Raw genomic sequence first — 13,035 nt, 5'->3', positions numbered from 1 at the left:
CTTTTCAGGTTGCTTTTAGACAAATGTACCTTTTCCTCCCTCCATATGAAGAGTGACATTTAAAAATATATATATTTTGCTTTGAAAGGGTTTCCGTATCTACACACCTGGAAACGTGACAAATGCAAACTCAGGCCAGATAAGTTCCCTTGTCATCCAGAGTGGAAGTTAAGACTACAAAACTCGCGTGTGCAGTGTCTCAGTGTGACGGGGATACTTGATCCTTTTGCAAACGACTCACCTTTACAAATGAAAAGCCGAAAAGAAAGTAAAACTCATGGTTTTCTATCGACTTTATATTTTAAGAAAAATCCAGTTGAAATCATGCCTCAGAGGTTGAATACCTGTTGTGTAGAGTGCTGGAATTTGAGGAGGCGGGAGATTTCATGATCTGAAATTATATTTAGGAGTGGAGGAGCAGCCTAGTGGTTAGTGCAGAGGACTTGGGTTCAGCTCCTTGTGACTCTGGGCAAGTCACTTAGCCCTCCATTTCCCCAGGTACAAAAATAAGTAAACCGCTTTGATTGTAACCACACAAAAAAAAAACCGGTATATTCCCCCCCCCCCCTTTCCTAACAGATCAAGCCGCAATTATCGAATAAAACAGACTATAAATTATGACAATCGGTGATCTCTGTTTCTGTTAAGTGCTGGGTTTTGGGGCGCATTAATTACTTCTGGAGATAAGCTAACCCCTAGTTTCTGGTTAGACAAGGAACAGGAGTAACTGATTACACTCTGGCGCTAACACTTCTTCAGACACCGGTCACGACTGCCCGAGTTTTCGGTCTTTTCGATTTCCTGCCGTTGAAAACCACTTTTATCTGCAAATCTGAAAACCTTCACTTTCCACGGGTTCAGCCTTGGCTATGAACCTGCTACCATTCCCCTAACAACGAACCCAAACACCACAACAGATGTACCTTCTGCTTAAACCCCCTTCCCCGTGCTAGAGGTTACCACTTAGATGTGGGATACCTGCTAAATTCTGACTCTTCTTAGGGATCTTTATTAATACTGGAACTGGGTCAGCACCAGTTACTTCCTCTTTCTAGTAATTTACCTGAAAGACAGAAATGGAAACCCTGGGATCAGTCAAAAGAAAAGGGAAAGCTATCCTCACTAAGGAAAGCCAGCTAATGTTTCACAGGGACAATCATAAATGAAAAGGGGCCAAAAACTCCTAATGTTGAGAGAAAAAAAAGAAAGAAAGGAGGAAAAGGAACCAGGGGCATCAGATTTATATCAGTGGCCAGGCTATTATCTCTCCTATAGGCTCAGCTATTTCAAACCCTTGAACCTACTGCATAACATCAATCACTTGCCACCCTGGACCAAAACCTCCAAAGATCTACTATCCATATTTTGCCAGTGGAATCATTTGATCAGTGCTGAGTCTGCAGATGCAGGATAAGTAGTTGCTATTATATGATTTTTTTTTATATATGTTATACATTTGTTAGGAGAATTTTTCCTTTTTTATGAGTTTTCAGTTTCTTCAATAAAATATGGATAGTAGCTTTTAAGAGGTTTTGGTCCAGGTGCATATTCTATAACGGTGCATGTAAATTTTGGAACACTCATGAAACACCCATTTCTCCGCCCATAACCATACCCCTTTTTGGCTGCACGCATTTGAATGTAGGTGCAGTGCGTTACAGAATATGTTTAGGGAGTTGTGAGCATAAATTCTACTTATTGCCAATTAGTGCTCATTATGGCTCATTAAGACGTGTTATTAATGCTGATTAGCATGTTAAGCCAATTATATTACGTGTTGTTATAGAATACGCTTGGATTTCGGCACAGAAAACTAGACGGAATATATAGAATCCGGGGATAGTGCTTAGCTTCTGCTTCAAGTAAAAGAGAACCAAAGGACATAGGAAACCAGAGACCTTAAAGATCAGAGGTTCTTTTATTTATTTATTTATTATATTTGTACCCCACACTTTCCCATAGAAGCAGGCACAATGCGGCTTATATAGTTAACAGAATTACAATTATTAGATTCATTAAGAAGAATATTAAGAACTATAATGTAACATAATAATAGAATGCTTTAAGTATACGTTAATTAACATGGGAAGGAGTAATGAAGATAGATAAGGAAATGAGGATGGTTATGATGAAGAAAGGAATGGGGAAGGGAAGACTAGGATAGTATGGAGTATCTAGGAGGGCATGGTTAATATATAGACATCGTTATAATAAGAGAAATGTGTAGGTTTATGTCAGGTCATTTGGATAAGCTAGCTTAAAGAGATGGGTTTTCAACATTTTCCTAAAAGGTAAATGGTCATTAATTGCTCTGATGGATCTTGGTAATGCATTCCAAAGCTGGCTGCCCAGAAAGGAAAAGCTGGATGCATGGATTGTTTTATATTTGATTCCTTTGCAATTGGGAAGGTGCAAATTAAGGTAAGTACGTGAAGACACTGAGCTGTTTCTGATAGCAAGGTCGATAAGGTTATTCATGTAACTAGGGGATTCTCCGTGTATGGTCTTATGAATCAGAGTATGTATTTTGTAGGTTATTCTTTCCCTGATGGGGAGCCAGTGAAGCTTCTTCCGAAGAGGTGTTGCACTATCAAATTTGGATTTGCCAAAGATAAGCAGTTAGGGCAGTTTTTAGTGTACCTTATCCTCCAGCAAATGGCTGCACTAATGTCGGCATCAAGAAGCCAGCAAGCACCATGTTTAAAGTCGGGTGTAGAATAAAACAAAGTGATGCAATATGAGCACTTAGTCCCCTAAGGAAGCTCATCGAATAGTGAAATGGAAAGCCCTGTTGGGCACAAGAATGAAGCTAAGTGCTTGTTTTCAATATTGCATGAATAAGGAAAGCAATATTATATGAACAACTGAAAGCAATATTTTATGAATTTTTGAATCACAAATATAAGGAAATACTTGGAAAATTAAAATGCACAATATATATGTATAAAATAAAAAATCATTGTTTGGAGGTTTTTTAGAAAAGACCAATATGAGTCCAATATGAGCTGGCACTAAAAGATTTTGCTTGCAGCCAAGCAGGGACATTTGAGGTCTTTTTTTCCTCCATTAATGAATAAGTACTTATAGTAATTCAAGTATTACTTGAATATTGTTTGAAATAAGAGATATACGAGCAGAGTGATATTTTCAGCTTATTCATACGTAGTAAATGACGGCAAATAAAGACCTGTATGGTCCATCCAGTGTGCCCAACAAGATAAACTCATTTTACATGGTATGTGATACTTTATATGTATACCCGAGTTTGATTTGTCCTTGCCATTCTCAGGGCACAGACCGTAGAAGTCTACCCAGTACTGTTCTTGTACTAAGTTCTGAAGCTAACATCGAAGCCCCTTAAAATTTACACTCCAGCCCATCCCTATCTATTCAGTCACGATCAGGGCACAGACCATAGAAGTCTGCCCAGCACTGTTCTTGTACTAAGTTCTGAAGATTCTGGAATCCCAATTAGTAGCAACATTCCATGTAGAACCCCAAAGAGTAACATAGTAAATAATGGCAGATAAAGACCCATACGGTCCATTCAGTCTGCCCAACAAGATAAACTCATTTTACATGGTATGTGATACTTTATACCCGAGTTTGATTGTCCTTGCCTTTCTCAGGGCACAGACCGTAGAAGTCTGCCCAGTACGGTTCTTGTACTAAGTTCTGAAGCTAACATCGAAGCCCCTTAAAATTTACACTCCAGCCCATCCCTATCTATTCAGTCACGATCAGGGCACAGACCATAGAAGTCTGCCCAGCACTGTTCTTGTACTAAGTTCTGAAGATTCTGGAATCCCAATTAGTAGCAACATTCCATGTAGAACCCCAAAGAGTAACATAGTAAATAATGGCAGATAAAGACCCATACGGTCCATTCAGTCTGCCCAACAAGATAAACTCATTTTACATGGTATGTGATACTTTATACCCGAGTTTGATTTGTCCTTGCCTTTCTCAGGGCACAGACCGTAGAAGTCTGCCCAGTACTGTTCTTGTACTAAGTTCTGAAGCTAACATCGAAGCCCCTTAAAATTTACACTCCAGCCCATCCCTATCTATTCAGTCATGATCAGGGCGTAGACTGTAGAAGTCTGCCCAGCTCCCATTTTGTTTCCAATCACCGGCGTTGCCACCCAATCTCCACTAAGATTCCACGGAACCATTCCTGCTAAACAGGATTCCTTTGTGTTTATCCCACGCATGTTTGAATTCCATTACCGTTTTCATCTCCACCACCTCCCGTGGGAGGGCATTCCATATATACACCACCCTCTCCGTGAAAAAATACTTCCTGATATTAGTCATGAGTCTGCCTCCATTCAACCTCAATTCATGTCCTCTAGTTCTACCTCCTTCTCGTCTCCGAAAAAGGTCGTTTGCGGATTAATACCTTTCAAATATTTGAATGTCTGTATCATATCACCCTTGTTTCTCCTTTCCTCCAAGGTATACATGTTCAGGTCAGCAAGTCTCTCCTCGTACAGTTTGCAACCATTTTTGTAGCTTTTCTTTGCACCACTTCCAGTCTTTTTACATCTTTAGCAAGATAAGGCCTCCAAAACTGAACACAATACTCCAAGTGGGGCCTCCCCAACGACTTGTAGAGGGACATCAACACCTCCTGCTGGTTATGCCCCTCTCTACGCAGCCTAGCATCCTTGTGGTCACGACCATCACCTTGTCGCATTGTTTCTTCATATTCAGATCCTCCGACACCAACACCCCAAGGTCTCTCTCCAGAGTCGAACTTACTAAGCTCTCCCCTCCTATCCGGTATCTCTCTTTTGGGTTTCCGCACCCCAAGTGCATCACTCTACACTTCTTGGCATTAAATTTTAACTAAAAATTATTATACAGAGAAAACAAGGTACTTGCAATACTCAAAAAGTGCATGTGTCAAAAAATATTTTTTTATTTTTTGTTGCTAATAGTGCTCAGTGGGTGGGGTCGTGTTCACAGAACTCCTGCTGACTCCCTTAAAACATCATTGCACTCCTTCCTCCCTACCATATCAACATTATATTCAAAAAGTTTTTCATTTTATGGATAATAAAAAAATTAGCTCATACTTTAAGTTGTACTTAGCTCGTCTTGGAGTGCAAGGAGTTGTATCAGACGTCCTGTGAGGATCCCCATCTGTAATCGTGACTAAAATTGTAACGGTAGCCTGCACTACTCCCTAAAATCAGGATTAAGGTCCAGCTCCCAAGATAATATCTGTTGGGAACCAACAACAGATAATATCTTGGGAGCTGGACCTTAATCCCGATTTTAGGGAGTAGCACAGGCTACCGTTACAATTTTAGTCACGATTACAGATGGGGATCCCCACAGGACGTCTGATACAACAGTGACTCCTTGCACTCCGAGACGAGCTAAGTACAACTTAAAGCATGAGCTCATTTTTTTATCATCCATAAAATGAAAAACTTTTTGAATATAATGGTGATATGGTAGGGAGGAAGGAGTGCAATGATGTTTTAAGGGAGTCAGCAGTAATATACTGCATAGGAGTTCTGTGAGCACGACCCCACCCACTGAGCACTATTAGCAACAAAAAAATTTTAAAAATTTTGACACGTGCACTTTTTGAGTATTGTAAGTACCTTGGTTTCTCTGTATAATAATTTTTAGGAATAACAGGCGGAAACCGAAAGAACTTTGTTACCCCAGTAGATAATATATTTATTAAATTTTAACTGCCAGACCCTCTACCATTCTTCTAATGTTCAGAGATCCCTTCTCATCATTTCTACTCCCTCCAGGGTATCCACTCTATTGGCTATTTTCGTGTCATCCGCAAAAAGGCACACCTTTCCTTCCAACCCTTCAGCAATATCTCCCACAAATATATTAAACAGAATAGGCCCCAGCAGCGACCCCTGAGGTACTCCACTGCTCACCTTCCTTTCCTCCGAGCAGATTCCATTTACCACCACCCTCTGCCACATGTCGGTCAACCAGTTTCTTGTCCAGTTCACCACTTTTGGTCCTAAGTTCAACCCTTTCAGCTTATTAACGAGTCTTCTGTGGGGGACCGTATCAAAGATTTTACTGAAGTCCAAGTAGGTTACATCTAGCGCACGTCCCTCATCCAGTTCTTTGGTCACCCATTCAAAAAAGTCAATAAGATTCATTTGGCAGGATTTTCCTTTGGTAAAGCCATGTTGCCTTGAGTCCTGTAACCCATCGGTTTCTAGAAAGTTAACTATCCTTTCTTTCAGCAGCGACTCCATTATTTTTCCTACCACCGACGTAAGACTTACCAGTCTGTAGTTTCCCACTTCTTCCCTGTCTCCACTTTTGTGAAGAGGGACCAAATCTGCTCGTCTCCAATCTCGCTGAACCTCTCCCGTCTCTAAAGATCTATTAAATAAATCTTTAAGAGGTCCCGCCAGGACCTCTCTGAGCTCCTTCAGTATCCTGGGATGTATCCCATCCGGCCCCATAGCTTTGTTCACCTTCAGATTCTCCAGCTATTCATAAACTCTTTCTTCCGTAAACGGCGCAGTAGCCACTCCATTCCCAGATGTTCCCTCGGCAGCCAACCGCGGTCCTTCTCCAGGATTTTCCTCCGTGAACACCGAAGAGAAGTAATTGTTTACCATGTTCGCTTTATCTTCATCACTCTCCACATAACCATTCTCATTATCTTTCAGTCTCGCAATTCCATTCCTATCTCTTCTCCTTTCTCCAATATATCTGAAAAAAGTCGTCACCTCTCTTTACATCTTTAGCCATTTTTGCTTTCGCTAGCCATATTTCCATCTTCGCTTCTTTCAGTTTAATCTGATCATCTTTTCCATGATCCTCTCGTTGCGTTCTTTTGTATTTCTTGAACAAAGCCTCTTTTGCTCTTATTTTTTCAACTACTTGTTTGGAGAACCATATAGGCTTCCTGCCTCTCTTGTTTTTGTTTACTTTCCTCACAAAAAGATCAGTCGCCATATTGCACTAATAGCTATCACATGCTAATAAAAGCCACTCTGGTGAAAATCCCACACTAATATTCAGATTCTATAATGGCGTGGAAATTTCTGTACACACAATTGCGCACTATTCTGAGATGCGAGCGTAATTAAATTGGCTAACGAGCCAATCAGCACCAATAATTGGGCGCTAGCGATCAATTATAAATCTAACTCAATTCTCCCAGCATTCATTACTTTCATCCAGCAAATTTTTGGTGCCGCCAAACTACAGCAATTCTTCATACTTAAATTTAAATAAATTTTGATATACAGGGATCCTCGGATATCACAGCACAGCTGCTGCATTATGACCATTCTCTTGTGCAGCACTGCGTAATCCTCACTGATCCCAAATTTTAATTGAACATTTTCATTTCAAAAATTCAAAAGCCACTTAGCTTGACATGACCAGGTTTCAAAATCTTCTTCAGGGTAGAGGTCCAAAATTGTGCAAACAGTCTCTCATGCTGTGTGTAGTTTTGGTCCATTTTATTGGATAGTTCAATCAATTATAGGCATTAATGGGCAATCATTTAGATTTGTGCTTGCATCTTGCTAATACTATTCAATAAAGATCCACATGAAATTCTTATAGCGTGCAAATCAAAAAGGGGTGTGACCATGAGAGGGACGTGGGCAGTCAAGGGCATTTACATAGTAGATGACGGCAGAAAAAGACCTGCACAGTACATCCAGTCTGCCCAACAAGATAAACTCACATGTGCTACTTTTTGTGTATACCTTACCTTGATTTGTACCTGTCCTTTTCAGGGCACAGACCGTATAAGTCTGCCCAGCACTATCCCCGCCTCCCAACCACCAGCCCCGCCTCCCACCACCGGTTCTGGCACAGACCGTATAAGTCTGCCCAGCACTATCCCCGTCTCCAAACCACCAGTCCCGCCTCCCACCACCGGCTCTGGCACAGACCGTATAAGTCTGCCCAGCACAATCTCCGTCTTCCGCCACCGGCTTTGCCACCCAATCTCGACTAAGCTCTTTAGGATCCATTCCTTCTGAGCAGGATTCCTTTATGTTTATCCCACGCATGTTTGAATTCCGTTACCGTTTTCGTTTCCACCACCTCCCACGGGAGGGCATTCCAAGCATCCACTACTCTCTCCGTGAAAAAATACTTCCTGACATTTTTCTTGAGTCTGCCCCCCTTCAATCTCATTTCATGTCCTCTCGTTCTACTGCCTTCGCATCTCCGGAAAAGGTTAGTTTGAAGATTAATACCTTTCAAATATTTGAACGTCTGTATCATATCACCCCTGTTTCTCCTTTCCTCCAGAGTATACATGTTCAGGTCCGCAAGTCTCTACATGTATACTCTGGAGGAAAGGAGAAACAGGGGTGATATGATACAGACGTTCAAATATTTGAAAGGTATTAATCTGCAAACTAACCTTTTCCGGAGATGCGAAGGCAGTAGAACGAGAGGACATGAAATGAGATTGAAGGGGGGCAGACTCAAGAAAAATGTCAGGAAGTATTTTTTCACGGAGAAAATAGTGGATGCTTGGAATGCCCTCCCGCGGAATGCCCTCCCGAGGGCATCAAAGCAATTTACAAAAATGCTAGACTTTAAGGAGGAGAGTAGGCAGAGAGGGGAAACTATGTAGTACTAGAGAAAGAAATAGAAAAGAGGTTGGGTTTTAGAGCTTGCTTGAAGGAAGAGAGGTTTGGCTGGTTCCTGATATGGAGTGGTAAGGCCCAAACAACTGAAAGCAGAGTCACTAGTGGTGGTGAGACGGGCTTCAACAGCACAGACCTACCAACCAGAAATACATCAAGATCATCACGAACATATCTAAATCTCCACTACCCGAGCTGCAAAGGTCTCAAATACAAATCAACCTATGCATCCAGCTTCTCCTATATAAGCACACAACTATGGAACACACTACCAAACGCAGTGAAAGCAACATATGACCACCTAAACTTCCGGAAACTACTAAAAACTAACCTGTTCAAAAAGGCATACCCTAACGATCCAACTTGCATGTCTTAACTCTGCAACTTAACGTAACCAAAGCTCATACAGGACATAACTTAACTCTTCCTCCTCACGATTCCCCAATGTGTCTGTCACACATGAACTCTACTCTGCCACAACATCACTCTGTATTTGTTCATACCGATATTGACGATCGCCTCTACGGTAACATGTAAGCCACACTGAGCCTGCAAATAGGTGGGAAAATGTGGGATACAAATGTAACAAATAAAATAAATAAATAAACTCCAGTAAAAGCTGGGAATCCTTCTTCATGCTAAGATACTTGCACCTCCCCTGAATGAGCTACAACTATGTCTGTATCCCAGTAATGCTTTTCTTAAGGCTATTTCTCCCAGCAGAAGAATGACTATGATATGCAATTACATTTAACTGGTTTTAAACTACATTATGTCTACCTTTGTGACAACCACGCCCGGACAAAACAACAGGTTTTCATCATGTACCTGAATTTGGCTGCTATCTCTTTGTATATTTGCCCTATTCTGATAGGTCTTGGCCTCCCTCTTTCTTTGGGTTGATATTGATTCACGTGGAGGGGTATTTTCAATATGACGTCTAAATCCAATTTTGGACGTGTTAGGAAAAACGTCCAAAAATCCAGTAGCAAACATGGCCATTTTCAAACCAGAAAAATGTCCAACTTTTTGTTTTGAAAATGGCCGTTTGCTAGATGTTTTTGTGCTTGGTGTGTCTATCTTTTAGGACCATTTTTTTTTTGGGGGGGGGGGGAAACACACCCAAGGGAAAAAGGCACGAAAACAAGCCCTTTGGGATATATGGGGGTGCAGCATTCTTAGTGAACTGGCCACACAGACATCCCAGCAGAACAGTGGAGCACCCTAGGGAGCATTGTAGTGGATTTCACATAAAAGGTCCCAGGTATACATCTGACCATTACCCCCTTATATTATACTAGTAAAACAGGCCCGTTTCTGACACAAATGAAACGGGCGCTAGCAAGGTTTCCTCGGAGTGTGTATGTTTGAGAGAGTATGTGTGAGATTGACTGTGTGTGAAAGAGAGAGAGTGAATGTGCAAGTGTGTGTGTGTGACAGAGAGAATGAGACTGCTGGATGCGAGTGTGTCTCCTCTGTCCCCCCTCCAGCCACCCAGCGATTCTCCTCTCTCCCCTGCTCACCTTCCAGCCACCCAGCGATTCTACTTTTTCCCTTGCCCCCCTCCAGCCACCCACCGAGTCTCCTCTGTTCCCTGCCCCCCTCCAGCCACCCAGCGAATCTCCTGTGTCCCCTGCTCCCCCTCCAGCCACCCACCGATTGTCCTGTGTCCCCTGCCCCCCTCCAGCCACCCACCGATTCTCCTTTTTCCCTTGCCCCCCTCCAGCCACCCAGCGAATGTCCTATGTCCCCTGCCCCCCTCCAGCCACCCAGTGATTATGCTGTCTACCCTGCCCCCCCTCCAGCCACCCAGCGATTCTCCTTCCCCTTACAGCACCACACCACCCAAATCTCTGCCCCTCCGCCAACCGCCCAACCTCCGCTGCCATGCACAGCTCAACATGCATGCCCACTGAACGGTAGAGCCAATCGCCACTGTGCACCCGCCCTCCCACCTGTGGTTGGTCAGTGCTGTGTGTGACGTACCCGGAAGTGCGCGGGTGTCACTTCAGGAGATGGATACAGCTTTAGAGAGAGCACGAATGCTTCAAGCCTTCTCTTTCTTAGCTTCAGAACATTGGAGGTGCATTTTACTATATATGGGGAGCCATCCAAAGCTCATCAAAAACCTACTGTACCCAACTGTATACCACTACAATATCACTTATGCCTGCAGGTGTCACCTATATGTAGGTACAGTAGATTTTTGGTGGGTTTTGGGGGGCTCACATGTTCCACCACAAGTATACCAGTTAGAGTGGGATATGGGCCTGGGTCCCCTTCTCTACAGTGCATTGCATCAGTGGCGTTCCTAGGGGGGCTGACACCCGGGGAGGATCGCCGATGCGCCCCGCCCCCTGGGTGCAGTGCCCCCTGGAACAGCGTGACGCCGCACCCCGGCAAAAGAACCCTCGATCCCCCGGTGAAAGAACCCCCCCTGGGTGCATGCCGCTGGGGGGGGGGCCACGCGCCTGCCGGCTCTTCGTCTTCATGCTCCCTCTGCCCCAGAACAGGAAGTAACATGTTCCGGGGCAAAAGGAGCATGAAAACGAAGAGCCGACAGGTGCGTGGCACCCCCCCAGCGGCGTGCACCCGGGGCGGACCGCCCCCACCGTCCCCCCCCCCCCTTGGTACGCCACTGCATTGCATAAACCACTAGGTTACTCCAGGGATCTGCTTGTTTCTCTAATAGGACTGGCCATATCATCTGAAGCTGTCATAGAGACTGGTACTATTTGTTTCACATCTTTAGGGGTGGGAGGGGTTCATTGACCACTGGGGGAGTAAGGGGAGTCCATCCAGTGGTCATCTGGTCATTTAGGGCATCTTTTTGTGACTTAGTCGTGATTGAAACAGGTCTAAACCAAAACGTCTAACTTTTAGCCCTGGACATTTTTACTTTGTTCATTATGGCAAAAAAATGTCCAAGTTTTAGGAATACCCAAATCCTGCTCCCAGCTCACCCCCTTTTGATTTGCATGTTCTTCAAAGAAAAACGTGTCAAATCCAGGTTTTGAAAATCACGATTTGGATGGGGTTTTTTGGAGGAAAAACATTGAAATGTCACTTTATGCCATTTTTGAGACATTTTTCTCTTTTGGAAATGAGCCCCTTAATGTCTCACCCTGCCATCAGCACTTCGCGTTACATTTTGTAATTTCTGAACCGATTTCCCTGAACACATTGTTTATGCTACTTGGCGGAAGGAGACATTTTGCTCTGTGTTTCTAATACATAACAAAGAATGCAATTGATTCTTGTACTGCATTATGGCATAGCAGAAAGGGGTGCAATCATGCATCACATTCAAAATTCCTGGCTTGTCCCCTGATCGAGTTTAGGGTTTTCAGAGGAAGGTCAAAGCTGAGTCCTACACAAGATGGACTGCTAGAGTTATTCACTGTTCTGTTTCAAAACAAGGGCTGAAATAAGAATTTACTACCATACAGAAAAAAAATGAGACATTAAAACTTGGAACCTGATCACTCAATGCTGCCACATCATTCCCCTTAAGAAAAAAAAATGTCAGTATTACGTAATGTATCTTTAACCAGACCCTTTAAACTCCACCCCATACATAACCACTACAGAGTGAATTCTGAACATATTCTGATGTTGTATCATTGAGCAAACTAATGTACTGTTGCAGCTCATAACCGTTTCTCCAATACACTCTCTCAATCATAACATAATACACAACTGAAACAAACACAGCCAAAGAGGGTTTTTCAGTTGTTTTTAATCCAGTGGACAGAACTGAAAATGTGGACCCAAACAGCAGAAAATGCTGCATTCTTAAGGTATGCTTGAGTGTTCTACCTCTCTTTCTCCATTTGCTTATTTCCTCAGGTATAGATGAAGAGACATTCTGCTTTTCAGAAATTCAGGACCCCTTTTACGAAGCTGCGTAGGTGCCTACATGTGCCAAATTGGAGTTACCGCCCGGTTACTGTGTGGCCCTTGCGGTAATTTCAACTTTGGCATGCGTCCGCTACACGTGTCTGAAAAATATTTTTTATTTTTGGGTGCGCGTAATAGACGTGCGCCAAGTGGCATTTGACGCGAATAGGTCACTACCGCCCAGATTCTTTACCGCTAAGTCTATGGCTGGTTTTAAGGTCTCAGACCCAAAATGGACATGTGGCAATTTTGATTTTGTTGCACGTCCATTTTCAGCAAAAAATTAAAAAAAGGCTTTTTTCACAGGCACGCTGAAAAATCGATTGCCCAAAACCCATGCCTACACTACCGCAAGCCATTTTTCAGCGCACCTTTTTAAAAGGACCCCTCAGTGTATAGAACACTGCATGTTTTCAAGGTTCAAAGTTCAATTTATTTAATATACCACAAATTTTTAAGAGACATCTAAGTGCTTTACAATCTATAAAATATATTAGGGAAGGGAAAACATAAC

Source organism: Microcaecilia unicolor, chromosome 8 (genome assembly GCF_901765095.1).
Source record: "Microcaecilia unicolor chromosome 8, aMicUni1.1, whole genome shotgun sequence".
NCBI lineage: Eukaryota > Metazoa > Chordata > Amphibia > Gymnophiona > Siphonopidae > Microcaecilia > Microcaecilia unicolor.
Note: the sequence above shows the minus strand (reverse complement) of the source record.